Source organism: Anser cygnoides, chromosome 6 (assembly GCF_040182565.1).
Source record: "Anser cygnoides isolate HZ-2024a breed goose chromosome 6, Taihu_goose_T2T_genome, whole genome shotgun sequence".
Classification (NCBI taxonomy): Eukaryota; Metazoa; Chordata; class Aves; order Anseriformes; family Anatidae; genus Anser; species Anser cygnoides.
The window spans coordinates 27,240,923-27,255,624 of NC_089878.1; the positions used below are offsets into that span (position 1 = coordinate 27,240,923).

Below are 14,702 nucleotides of genomic sequence, written 5' to 3' on the forward strand. Positions count from 1 at the left end.
ACCTTGCAATGAGCTTGCAAGGAAGTGGCTGGAAGAGGACATGGTTCTAAAATGGACAGTGCCATTTTAGACACTTTGCTTTATGAGCTTAATGTTGTCTTGTTTAAGAATTCCTATAACGGTTTTTTAATCTGCAGGAAGAAAGCCCAAGACATCTGTCTGTATTGCTGGAAATGCCACAAGTAGACAAAAATACCTCATTAGAGTAGATGAGCAGTGAATAAAATGCAATGATACGTTACCAAAAGCTGGCATGGAGTTGGTTCCCAGGCACAGAACAAAGGCCAAGAACCTTATTTTGCTTGTGATAGCACTAATTAAAAAGGCCTATTAGAAGCTGAATGAATGAAATGGAGGCTGCTGCCCTGATCATGTATTTGTTGGCCATCAGTCACCTGGTGTCGGAGTTGGGTGTCTGAGGAGTCTTATCACAGGGAGAAGCTTTTGTGCAATTCCTGGATTGAATTCCTGGATGTGTGAAAAAGATGCAATTTCTGTCTCTTCCTTAACTGTTCCCATATTTTCCTTGGGTGAATTAGTGAGCTGTGAATTTTGGTAGCGCTTTCCTGAATCCTGCATTGTTTTTCCTAATCAGTTCTCTCAGATCTGCTCAATCTTCATTTAATTCAGTCAGCTACTCAACATCCAAACCATTTGTAATAAAGAGAGTGCTAATTTTTCCTTTTATTTCAATTGTAGTTGATGGCTTTCGGCAGGTGTTATCATATAACTCAATCACCAGCCACTGGAATTTGTAATTTAATCAATAAAGGAGGCCGTTTTTCTCAAGTAGATCAAAAGAGAAAGAGCTCAAGGAAAACGCTCAGTAAAAGGAGAGTGAAGAACAAAACAAAGTGATAGGAACTGTGGTTTGCACTTAATAGCTTCACACCCTGGTGGCTATATCTGCCTGGCAAGCAGCAAGCAAAACAAATACCACTATTTTAGAATTAATGAGTGTAATGATTGTACCTATGCACTCATCTTGCAAAACCTAGAGGGAAAATCGTAGATGTAACTTACAGTGCTAAAGCAAGTACCTTGAACCAACTCCACCGGGCTGAATGGTGTTAGCAGCTCTCTGCATGAGCATTAGTGTTTGCACGAGGAGCTTGATATCAAGGGATACACCAGAAAATGAAACTCTGTGCTGTGCCAGATTCTCCAGCCTTTCTCTTCACACCCCTTTGTGTCATTGTGGTTGCTTGGGCAGAGGAGGGCATAGCTGTGGCAACAAGCCACTCTTGATGTACTCACTGAATGGCGCAGAGCTTTGAAGCACGGGGATCTACCTGGCCACGATAAAGGGTGGCTGTGGCTCTGTGTACCTGCTCTGTCTCCTCCCTCTGTCTTTGCTTCCACTGCTTCTGCTACCCCAAAGGAGCGGGTGGTACTGTCAGGATGAGGGGATGGATGTTCATTACCAGCAACGAGAGCTCTCTTGGTTTCACGACGAGGCCCATTTAAGAAGTGCAGTGTCCAGAAGAGTGTCTCTGCCAGTTCCGCTGCAGACCTGAATTTTCTCCCAAACAGGAAGGTTTATTTTGCTCTCAGCCTCTGGAATGCAACGTGCCCTTTTCACACTGTCAAGAAGCTTTGCATGAGGCCTGGGAAAGCACCTGTGCTGGGTCACAGCCGGGAACCTGTCCTTGGCTCCTTGAGGAGCCAAGTTTCAGAGGGAGGTTGCCTGGACAGGTCTCTAATATCAGGCCTCTGAAAAGTCGCCCATGGTTTTGCTGATAAATAGCTGCTAAGTATTATGGTCTCTGCTTGGCAAGGTCCGCAGAGTTGAAGATGAAACGTATCAAAATTATTCATCCGGAACATGTTAAGGTTTAAAATTACACTAAATCATTTGGTCCTTAAGGGACGTAAAAATGCTGATTTGTTTATGTCCCTCCCAAAGTTTCATTGCCAGCACTGTAGCCATGTTTACTGCAAGGGAAATGTTGAGTCAGCCATTCAAACATGCATCTTGGGGGATTTTAGAACATTTTTTAATTGAAGCAGACACATGAGTAAAGAAAGGCTTAAGAATACAACATTTGGGGGAATTTTTAACGTGGTGTGTGGCATTTCTCTCAAAGATTTTAGTACTTCCCTCGAGTGCTACTCTAGATTGAATAAACAGGTATTTAGAGACTCTTCGGGTGCTTATTTTCAACACGGGTTGCCAAACTTTTCCTGTGGTAGGCACTTAATTTCATAAGACAATAAGGCAATCAACTGATGAACTCTACAGTGAGTAATCTTTAAAAAGACCACCAGACGCTCTAAAGCAGAAGCTATTGCTTAATTGCAGTAAGAGATTTGTCTCAGGGTTTGTTAAGAGTTGAACATCATGAATTGAAGAATTCCTGGGCAAGTGTGGCAATGAAAGGGCTTGGTTCTCATTTCTCAGCGACTCAGCCTTGTTGCAGCCTGCTGAATTCAAGTCCTGCTCCTGTTCTCTGCAGCTGTAGCAGAAGGAAAAGTTTTGGACAAGAAGAGAGTGAAGTGTGCCAATCAGGCAGCTACAAAATTTACAAAACTGCAACTGGCCAACTTCTGACAAATTACACTCTCTGCCCTTGGAAACTATCAAAGAAACCTGATGTTGACTAATACGAGCAATATTGTAAATTATATTGGTCTATCCTTTTTCATAAGCCTATGTTTAAGTCTATTCCCCAACCTTTCAGCAGTGCCAAAAGATTACCAAACATGCACCATATGATTGCTTATGATTCCTCCTTCCTTCTGGTGCCCACCAAATAATGTCATCAAAGTCAGTGCAGCTCTGCCTGCTGTGTTTGGCCAAATATGAGAGCAGAAGTTCTCCCACTGAGTGGCTTAATGTGCTGTATTTGAAGATTGACTTTTTGGAGCAAACAGACTTTGGCTGGCCAAAGCAATCAGTGTTTTGCCGACCCAGGCAGCCTAGGGAACCCAACTGTAAGAAGCGAAAAGCTTCTGATGAGGACTGAGGATGAAAGCTTTTCTCAGGATTGATTTGGCACTCAAGAGCTCAGTGCTTTGCTGAATTGGAGCATCCTCAGAAATAAGCCATGGCACATGCAGACTGCCCCTCTGTCCTTGCCACAACACGGACTTCCTTTTCACCCGAAAAAAAAAAAAAAGAGAAAATAAGTAATACAACTTTCAGTGGTATTTTGCACAAATCTTTTCTGCAGAGCAGAATATTTGAGGGGTGGGAATCATGCATGTGCATAGTATATTCAAAATTGTTTACATATATAGTCTTTAATATTTTTCCCCAAATATCCCTTGCTTTTAAAGTGCTAAAACATTTTGAAATCCTTGGCTTGTTTTATTTCTGTCTTGTTTCCAGCACCAAACCACCCATTGTAGTGATTCCACACAGATGAGGCATTTGGAAAAAAAAAAGGATGATGTAGGCACTTTTAGCTCATCTCTTAAAGGACATTGAGTTTTGCTTCCCCTGTTTTTTGAATTCAACAGGGTGCGGAAGGATGGGGTGTCATTTAGCTATTAAAGATTTTTGTTTTCCCGATCATTGTGAAGTAGCATCATTACCACAGGCAAATTACCATGCTTCACTGTGCTGTGTCCATGGCACATTAGAGGCCCTTTCCCGTTGGTAAAGCTGGGTCTATTCTTCTGTAAAACGAGGGGCCCATTGGCAGTTCTTTGGCAAGTTAGACAGAGGGACTATTTAAAGAGAAGGAGAGTGGTCTAATAAGGGGGAAGAAATTGAACGTGACAAGTGCAGGGAGCGATAGCAGGACGCTGATTTATAAATCACTGCGTAATTCGGCCAAAACTGTTACCGGTTTTCACAGGGGTGGGGAAAAAGGAGGCTGCAGTTTTGGGGTAAATGAGCAACATGATTTTTCCAAAGTGCATTTTAGAAAAGTCAAGCGCTCCGTTCCATTTCTCTTCTGCGCAGTAAGTGCTGTGCTTTCAAACGAATGGAAACTGGTTTGCATTGCTTAATTTTCTTCTTCAAAATGCTGTATTGGTTTTTGGTGCAGGAATTGGACTTCTGCTTGAATATGTCCGGATTTTAAATAGGTTTTAGTTTAATAAGATGAAACCAATTAACCAGAAAAGTCATTGCCCGTGGATTTTACAAGTGCATAAAAATATATTGCTTTTTCTTGAAACATTTCATCACCCTTTTAAATGTTCCCCTTTCTTCCCTTTGCCACTGGTGGCAAAGCACTGGGCTGAATTTATCCCCTTGTGCCTTTTCCTGAAGACGTCGGTCTCTGGCCCCAGCCTTGCCTGTGTGGTGAGGGGGGCTGTGTGTGTGCACATGCATCTGTTTATTTCTGTCTCACTTTGCCCCCGCTGCCGTTCGGTGCAGTTCACTTGTGGCCTGAGGAAAAACAGAGCACGCAAGCTATAAAAAGGTGTTCTTAAAAGGTTGCTTAAAGTGGCACAGGACCCAAGGGCTAATGAGCAATCTCTCAAAACCAGGTGTTAATGCAACCGCTGAAGCTTGTGGAGCAGCAGAGGTGCTGAGGAAGGCGGTAGCACCTGGGTGTTATCCCACTGTATCCCTGGGAGAGGAAACATCTCCTGAAACCCCCCTGTGGCCCCTCATCGTGCTGGCTTTGCCTTGTGAGTGAGGGTGGGGACAGGGGCACGCCGTCCCGTGACGGCACGGAGGTCTGTGGAAATGAGGTCTGGTCTCTGCCTGCCTTTGTCTGAGCGGTATTGCTCGTTTAATTACCTCTCAGGATATTTTACCTCCGTCCTAAGTAATTAAATTGGAGGAAATTTGGCATGAGGCCCCTCCAGCCTCCTGTACCCCTCCATTTGCATCAGCTCTGCCTTGGGAGCGCTGGGTGACCATAGGACACGGGCGCACACGGAGGAGTTACAGGATTTCTCTTTCCATTACCTCACCCTCCCCGTTGCCTCCCAGCCTTGCCTTCTGCTGAAATTGCAAAGGATATTAACTTCTGTGAGCTCGCGGGGTGTAACCAGGCCGGCAGCGCCTGGGGATGACATGGTTCCCTGCTCCTGCTGGCACTGTGTAAGTGGAGGCACGAAGGGTCTGCTTTAGCCCCTCATAACTTTGCTAGTTTGCTTTAGTTACCAGAGCATACAGTGACTAAACTGTGGCACTTTGGGGTAAAAACGGGTGTCTGTCCATGTGGCGTATGACACATACAGTTAGCTCTTGCAAACAGGCATCTCCGCTCACACAAGCTTTGCCCAATCCTTCAAGAAAACATCTGTATCGTCTGGAAGAACAACAAACACTCATTTTCGGTAATGTGAGCGGCTTTAATTCTCGTCTTCCGCAAGCAGTGGGAGCAGCCTTCAGGGCAGTGCCCTTTTTGCATCCCCGCTTGCATTTAGCAGTGGTTCTCACATTTTAAAAATAAGCGTGGGCACTTTACCAGCAGCCTGACATTGTTATTAATGCTGTGTGTATTTACCGTATAACTGACGGTCGAGCTGAAGGAAGTGATTAAGTGGACGATTTTAAAGGAGATACCCCTTCCAGTGGAGTGTGAACTCGCACACAGACCAAACAGTTGCTTCAAGCCCCTCTGGATTTGTGAGAATCTCTTGATCAGCCACACTGAGCTGGGAGTGATGCTCCCCTTTCCAAAAACCCAGACAGCCCAGCACCTCCTTCCAGGAGCTGCTGTGGGAGCAGCATCTGCTGGGCTGCGTCCAAGCTCTTCCACCCTGATTTCATTCTCACTTTTTCGGCCTTTGTTGAATCCCTAGGCCGTCCCTCGTATTAAAATGACCTTATTCTTTCATTTAAACCTCCTCCCGTCCAAACAAGTGGTACCGACACCAAATAACTGCTTCGTGGTATCCAGTTTTGTCCTGCATTTGTTTTAAAGCTTCCCAGGAACCCTTGGCTACTTCGCGCAAACTGTTAACTTGAGGGCAATAATTTTGTCTGGGTTTTGTCACAGAAATTCAATTAAGGAGGATTATGAACACAGTTGTAGGCCTGTTTCATTTACAGTTGCAAATGAAACCCAGGCCACACACTGATCGTTTATATAGGAACGGAGATGCTGTGTAGCTTGGAGTGGCTGGAGTCAGAGTTACCTGCACGTTCCTTTGTGCGGCTTCACTTACTGCAGAGCGGAGGGGAGGGAGGCTTGCAAAATGAATAAAGAAGTGACAGAAAGGCGGGGGAGAAATCACCAAGGGGAAGGCTGCCCCCGCTGCGTTTCCCTAGGAGGCATGCTTCCCATCTACACATAATAAACTCCATGGGGAGTTTTTCCCTCCTTAGAAATCATATCCCGAAGGGTAAGAGGGGGTAGTCCTTTATTTATTTATTTGTGGCTAACAAAGAGCAATATTCCGTTCTCCTGGCCTTGGTTTGGCTCCAAGTCCCAGAGCCACTGGGGGCAAGGCATACGGTTTCACTTTTTTCAGTTATTTCTGGGTCATGCGAGCCAAGATTTTTATACTTTTTTTTTAGCTTTTTGAGTTTTTCTGCAAGCAGCTGAATTCCCCAGGTGGGAAAAGGGAGAGGAGCTGGGAGGGAGGAGAGGACATTTACTAGATTGGAGCCTGGCTGCTGGTGGAAGCGTTATGTTTGTGGGTAATGAAAAAGAAGGGATTTTGTTTATTTTGTGGGATGCCTTTTTTAGTTATGAAGGGCAAAACAAAGGCACAACATCTTTTGATGTCCTCTGATGAAATGTCGGTATTTGTAAAGGAGCAATATATCTGAGCTTTGCCTTGTAACAAGAAACTTCGGAATTGCTTTGCACCGCTCGGGAGATGGGTGAAGGGCACGGCACGTGGTCATCTCCTCCTTACACGGGCTTCATCCCACAGCTTTGGGTTCCATCCTCTAACCCTCCGGCAGGACCCCCCCGATTTCCCTGGGGTGCTATGCCTGAAGACGCTGCGGATGTCGCCTCCTGTACAAACAGGGCTCAGCTCTCACCTGCTACGTTTTAGTCGTAAGGAGTTATCACCGCTTCGCAGGTGGGGAAAAGAAGTGCCCGAGGGTGGAAACGCAGCCCCAGCTGAGTCAAAAACAGGAGCAGCCAAGTCGCGGTTCCCCACCCTGACTACCGGAGCTCCCGTTATCCCCTGCTAGTGAGCACCCGAGTGCCTGCCAAGCAGCCGTGCATCGCGCCTTTGATTAAAGCTCTCCTCAAGTACACTCTATTTAACAACTCCTTTTCCTCTCGTTTCTTGCTTTCTTCCTGATCCTGCAATTCCAGGAAGGGTTTTACTGTCCTTACTGTGGTTTCAACTATGTGCCCAAGAGGCTTACTGGATTCTTCCCCAGATCAGGGGAAATAAGCTCTTTTGTTTCTAGCTTTAGATCAGATACTGTTTCCATCCGCACACCTCTCTCTATACAGCCTTGACACTGTTGAAGTCTGAAAGAGAAGCAGGCAGCTTATTAACTCTCAAAATCTTCAGCAAAATTCACTGGAAGTGGTGCAGTGAAGTGTGAATAACATCTACCTTTGCTCCAAAGCCAGGGCAGTTCATCCCAAGGCGAGGGGCTGGTAGAGCTCGTTGTATTTCTCAGCTGTTTGCTGTCGGACCAAACTGGTGCGAGCTGGTGCCGAGAGAACCGGCTTCATCAGCACCGCATTCGTCCTGGCAACACCTGGATGAAAAAAAGGAGAGGCCTCGTATAAAGGGTGATCTGCAAGTCTCTTACCTGTGTGGGAACCTCTGCTGAGGGAGTTAGGATGATTTAATTCGGTGCCTGCAGCAGCTCTCGGTCCAGTTGGACGTGACTTTGGAGCAGGCATCACAACCAGACGGATTTGAGGTTCAATAGCTTTACAAAAGTCAGTCCGTTCGCACTGCCACACAGACGCTAGGGAAGAAAAAGGACAAGGATCAGAATTTTGCATAACTATAAGATTATTTTTTTACTGCTGAGCTGGACGATCTATCGTAACGCAGTTTTATTGTGTAGCCAGTGAGGGGCCTTATCTGAAGGGCGTTCACACAGGCGACAGGAGCCGACCTTTGGCAGTGCTGCTCTCAGCCCGCTGACGTACCAAGTGCCTCGCTGCCTAGCCTAGCCCAGCTTGCAGGTGAATAAAGTAGGGTGAGATGAATCTCAGCCTACGTGTCAATCACATGTTTTATATTTGGTAAAGCATATAAAAATAGTCCTTCCTTAGCATCTTTCAATCTGTAGGTAGTAGAGCTAGATCCTTAGCCAGCATAAATGAGCTGAACTCGAGTGCTGAAGAACCGATTTAGATGGAATAACTTCTGCTTTGCTCCAGTTCAAGGGGAACCAAATCTCCCTGGAGTTCTTGGGGGGTTGTTCCAATAGTACCCCTAAACCTCGTACCAAAACCTCAGCCAAGGGACAGAAAGAGGGGCTGTGTCAGGTAGGTATGATGTGATATGATTCCTCCTGCTTTGCATAAATTGATTTAGATTCATGACATGTGGCAGCATTGCCCTCTCAAAGTGTAGTGGAGAAATAATCCATTCAAATCTGCTCTGATGGAGAGTGAAATGTTGTTCACAAGCCCAGTTTAAAAATCGTATCTGAGGCTTTCCCTCCCGTGGCTGCTGACTGCTTTAGCACAAACAATGCACACACGCAGTAGCCATTTCGGCAGTTTCCCTGGAACTTGCTGTACATTTTTAATTATTTCTTTTTTTTTAATTGAAACAAGCTTTGTTTTGTTTACACAGAAGAAAAAATGTGTAGCTGAATCATAAAGCCAGATAAAGTACAGTAAGCATGTGTTGGACTGAGGTCCTTTTCAGACAAATAATGACTTTATCTGCTTATAATGGAAGAATTGAAAGAGATGTGGGAAAGAAAGACTGAAACACACTCGGGAGCTTGTATTTCAGTAATGACGAGGAGGCTGACCGTTAATATGGGAATTAATAACCCTCCAAAGCCACCTCATTTGAGCAGCTGCTGTAGGAACTGGCAGTGCAGAATGCACACACTAATTCTCTTTCAGATCAGCTAAAATTAAATGTTTGTTACAGCTTTATGTACGTTCGCTCTCAGCAGGAGCCGTTTTCCTTCCCTTCAGGCAAGCTCAGAAGAGGAAGAACATTTAACAGCCTCGAACCACCCAGTCTGCGTGCCATATGTATGTGCCGCTGAGCCACACCGGGCTTGTCAGTGCTGACTGTCCCTGAAAGGTAGAATCGGGGTGGTTGCTAGCAGTTGGTGTCATTACAGGCGCTGGAGCAAATATGCTAATGTTGATCAGAAGGGGAAGGTTGGAAATTGTGAGTAAACAGGGAAGATCCATCATGCATTTTCACAGATGATAAAAGGCTGACGGTGGCAGTCTGCTTATCAAATAACTAGACTTACTGAAATAGTCTGTCTTCTCATTAAATTGTTTGCTTTTTATGTTTTCATTTTATTTCATCTGAAGTTGTCTGTTGTGGTTTTTTTTTGTTTGTTTTTTTTTTTTCTTCCCAAACCTGCTGTTACTGCCATGGCAAACTGGCTAATTTAGATCATTTCTTCTGTTAACGCTTAAAAGCTGCGCGGAGTGCGGTGTTCTGCTGGCTGATGGAGGGGGACCTCAGCACAAAGCCAATCCCTGTCGTGAAATATGAGCTTCCTGGAAAATAAATTATAAAATCAATGTAATAATTATAAGTTTGTTCCTTGCAAGATGATACTGCTCGTGGAAGTGTGACTACACATTTCCTTTAGCATAAGCCTGGTGCCGTCAGCTATGCGCAGAGAACGGGGTAGGGTCGATCATTTCTAATCACCAGAGAGAAATAAAATGCAGAAACAAAAATGTTGCTAGCATGATATGACATCCCTGTGCTGAAGGGACCATTCCTTTCATGGCTCAGCGAGGCACCGTGTTCTGTGTTTTTGTTCCCAGGGGAACAAGCTGCTGCTTTCCTCCTCTTCTGAAAAAGTTGGGAAGACAAGAAGCGAAATATTAATAATTGAAAATGCAAGTTGCAGTAATGCCATTTGCATAAGGAATTTGTCTTGACCCATGGAGAATATCCACTGCTAGCTGGAGAACAGATCACCAGAGAACTGTGGGAGCCTGATGGATCCAGAAGGCTACCTGGCATTAAGCATATTTCTTAAATGAATCTTAACGTGGCTCCCTGGGCTGGTGTTCTCTGTTTGTAGCCTGCCCTTTTTCCTGATGGGCCTGAGATGCTCTCGAGAGGCTTGGTTCCTCCAGAAGTAACTAGACATTAGCATGGAGGGAGAGCTTTTTATCACAGGACGCAGGGACAAATCCTTCCTCCTGCAGCATTTGCTTTCAGGTTTAGCAGTCCCAGTGACCTTCACTGAGAAAGTCCTTCCCCAAATGCAGTTTAAAAGTGAGCTGCACAGAGTTCACCCATCTGCTGCAGCAGGGGTCCAGTTGGCTCTACTGAGATTTTAGCTTACAGTTTCAGAAATTATGGTGGTTTTTTGTTTGTTTTTTTTGGGGGGGTTGTTTGTTAAGCCAGATGCTTATGCTGCAGAACCATACTTCCTTGCTGTTTTGAATGCTGGTGGTACTGAAATATTACTCATAAAGTGCACACACTGTTACGATTCCTGACTTTAACTCTTAGCATATTTATAGGCCTCATTTCCATTTTTTGTGGTCTCATTAACAGAACAGCAATAATAAATTGAAATGTTAATGGGGGATCATTTCACCAACAGCAGAAGGTATTAACGAACTTGGTAAGATATTTGAAAGGAAAATAACTTTTTAGTAGTGTAATTTTTTTAGCCATAGCCCCTGATTGTCTCCTTCCAAACATGTGTAATTGTGGCAGTTTTGACATTATTAAAGTCATTTCATGTGGGCTTTTTAAAGATCAGCTTCCTGAATGTCTTGCACAGTAGATGGACCGTCGGCAGGAAATCCAGTAGGGGCAGCCGTTCTCAAAGTAGAACCGTGAGCAGACTTAGCTGCAGTCACAAAGGTAGCGATAGAAACCCAGCAAGCACCTTACGTCCATGTGAGTTAATAACCTTCATTAACACAGCGCGAAAGAGTGGTCCTCCTTGTAGGAAGTGGGTCACTCACATCCTGTTACGAAGTGCTCGGAGACAATGTTCAGGTGTGATCTCGTGTAGGAGTTAAATTCCACAACAGACAAGGAATTGTACCTTGCAGGCACAGATTTGTGGAGGGACCCTGAGAAGTCTCTTAACTGCCCTGTATCTCACTTTTCCCACTGGTAAATTGGAGGGCTTTTATTTAATGTAGTGTAGGAGGGTTTTCAGGCTTGCTCAGGTAATAGCCATGAAGAGTTTAGTATCTTCTGAGGGGGAAATGTGCCACTGTCCATGGCCTTTCCCAGTGCTATGCCTTGTTGTAGACCTGTGTTGGAGTTATTTACAGCTATAAGGACATTGCTATGGACATGTTTAAAAGCTGAAAGCTAAAATTTGTAACAACAACAACAAAAATTGCTGAAAATTTGCGTTCTGTCCCCTTGTTCAAGTCTTTTGCTGCTTAAATCTAGAGGGTTTGTTACCAATGGGTTTTCATCTCTCTGAGAACATCCACGAAGGCTTTATAGATTTTGCTTACCTAGAAAGGCAGTAGAAGCTTAGAAGTGGGTTGGCAACTTTTTGCCCACCCCTCTCTCTCTTTTTGTTAAACAAAGGTTTAAAGGTAGTAGAGTGGGTTAAGAATTATGTTTGAACTGGTTGTTTCCCATGAGAGAAGAGAGACCGGCATTTAAACATGTCATTCAAGCTAATCATAATCAGGAGCCTACTGACCTAGAAACTTCATGTAGTCTTGTGAGTACAAGTATGTGCAGTTCTTTGAGAAAATGGAAAAACTGTAATTTTCAGAGGAGAGGCAGGATTGGTCTACTTCTCTCTTCCTTTGTAGATGTCATTCATTAGAAAATGACTTCTGTGCAGTCATTGTCTTGCTTCCATGCAGGGAAACTGCACAAGCGTGAGCCCACTGAGCAAAGCACAGGATAAGCAAGTACATATGGAAGTAAGAAGAAAAATGTCAATGCAGGGACACTTGAAGCAGTCAAAAAAATAGGAAAAAAAGAGAATATCTAATCTTATTAGTAAATACTCAGAAAACTAACTTTCTAGTATTTTTAATATATATATATAATTTATTTTTCTTGAATAGGGCTTGATCCAAAACTTAACAAAACGAGTGGGAGACTTTCCACTGACGAGCCTGAGTTTCGGGCAGGGACACCTGGTCTCTGTCTCACTGCAACACACTGCTAAGTGCCTTGGGCAGATAAAGATATTTTCAACAGCCAAGGCACTGGCAAAGCAAATTTAATCTGCTCTGGCAGTAATGACTCTTCCACAGGAAGAGGGGTAAACAGTTGCTTTGAGCAATATGACATGGATATGGATGTGGGTATCACACAAGCACGTGGCAAGGGGTTATGTGTAGAGTAAGGTGACATTTTTATACAGACAAGTGGTTTATATGCTTATTCCAATTTGCTGTGTCGTCTTTTAACAGTCTCGCTCTTCAGCTTAAGTTCTATTAGATTTAATTTCCCCTGTTTTTATGTCATTTAAAGCTCTGTGCGTGCCGATTCGGTTCAGGGATGGAGGTGGAGCACAGCTGGTGGAGTGGGGGAGCAGGGAGGGAGCAGATCTTTCTAAAGCAGCTAAACTTGAAGCCAAAAAAGATACTGCATTTATAATGTTCCCATTCTTCTCAATACTTAACAAGAAAAATGATTGTGTGTGTGTGACGTGAATATTCAGCACAGAGCTTTGGTAGCTGACCGCTCTCTTTTCACAGCCATCCAACCGCACACACATTCCTGGGGGATTACCTCACTGCCAGGCTCCTCAAAGTGTGGGATACGCCGAAGCCGACCAACTGCTAAGCTCCCTTCTGCTCGCTGTGGTGCTGATTTTAGGCAATGACCTTTTAAAGCACAAATCTAAGCCTTCATCTACCCCCAAAATGATTTTTATTTCATCTGCTAGCTAAATGGAGGAGATGCTGGGAGTGGAAGGAGGGTAGAGTCAGTAGGTTACGTGTAGAAATTCCTCTCCAAGCTTTCCACTCTTTGGCTCTAAACACTCAACAACTTTCCAGCCAGGGAATGTTTGTCCCTTCCTTCTCTCTCTTTCTCTCTCTTTTTTTTTGTGTCCTTCCCTTGTTTTGCATATTCTGACACACTGTTTACTTCAGTCTGCGGCTCCCACTGCTTTGTCTGCTCTCTCTCCATCTCACAATTACACAAATAAATCACTGAGGAAAATTTGCATTTGATGGGAATTTTTAGGTGATATTAAGTTTTATGGGCAGATTATAGCATATGGAAGTTGGCTTAATTAAAATGAATTTTCATTTGTGACACAGAAGTCTTATTCAGTGCAAGGCTATTCTTTTCTTTCATCTTTTTTGCTATGAAACATGCCAGTGGATTTGAAAACGAGAAGATGATGGGTCTCAGAAAGCATCATCTCCCTTGTATCAAAATACCTGCTTATGCCAAGCAGAGCAGATCAGCATCGTCACAACCCGAACGGTTAATTTATTCCAGGAATTTTTGAAGAGTGGGACCGAATGCCAGGCGGCCAGAGCCCAAGGCCCACGTGTGTTGCAGCTCCATCTAGCTCGCTCTGTCGGTAACTTGTCTCCCTCTGGATGAGAGATGAAGTTTGGCAAAAGAATTTGGATCAGGTGAAAGTTGATGAAAAGCTTGTCCAGTGTTTCCATGCCCTGAAATGCTATAGCAATTGTAAGTGGCTTCCTTCCCCTTCCAGCCTTGCTGGATTTGCCTTTGGTGAGTGCAGGGTTTCTCTTGCTACTTGCTGCCCATCCTGGGAGGGGCAGACCCACAGCACTGATGCGTGGGGGCTCGGTAGGAGTTCTGCCTTCCTGGCTATTGCTCTGAAGCAAGAATGGCAAATTACAGTTTGAGATTGCCACACTGATAAATACAAAATAATGATAATAATGCTGGTGCCGCTCCCCAACGTGCATGAGGCACCGATGAAAGTGCTAGTTTCAATTTATTTATTTTCAGGCTGAAGATTTCCACACTTGCACAGCTCCCTTCGCTGCCATTCTCCATGCAAAGGGCCTGCGTGCCCCTGAGACTGATACCGCATCTGCTCCTCTGCAAAGACAAAGATAAACTGGTTCATGGTGCGTTGTTATTTCGCTTGCTCTTCAGCATCAGAACAAGCAATAAGAATGCATTTAAGATGTTAATGAAATTAATGAAAGCCAGATCTCGAAAACAGCTGAGATTGTTGACTGTCTCAGGCAGATTTGTACTTCATTTTAATTACAGATGAGCCAGTACCAAAACCCTGATTAGAATTGCTCCATATTTTGGATCCACATCTCTCAGCTTTGCAGTTTGGACCAGTTTCCAGTGTTTAATTTTCCTCCTGTTTTATTTTTTCTTCTGGTTTTACTCCAGGTGTTTTCATGTTTTCATTTTGTCTCAGAGAAAGACTGGCCTCAGAGAAGGACAGGCGACCTGCTGCCTCAAGTCCCGCCGGGACTTCAGAGGCATAGTTTGGTAGCAGGATGTGCTGATACATGCTGGGGGGATGAGGACTAGATTTGGCTTTGATAAACATTTCGGTGACGTCTGTGCAGGCGGGCTGCTGCGCCTACTGGTGTTCTGACAGCTCAGTAAAATAATATGAAAGTCCCCCAGAGGTTAAATGGCAAACATCTTTCTCTCTGGCCTGAAATGGCCGGGGTTCTTGACCAGTCCCCCAGCTGCAAATCTAATTTATGGTTTGTTACCATGCCTTCGCCTGTAACGCC

General features: G+C 44.4%; 1 protein-coding gene across 9 annotated transcripts in view; it reads left to right on the forward strand.

Moving 5' to 3' along the window:
- Positions 1–14,702, forward strand: part of SEMA5B (semaphorin 5B) — a 270,246-nt gene that overhangs the window by 83,425 nt on the left and 172,119 nt on the right. The window lies entirely within an intron of this gene.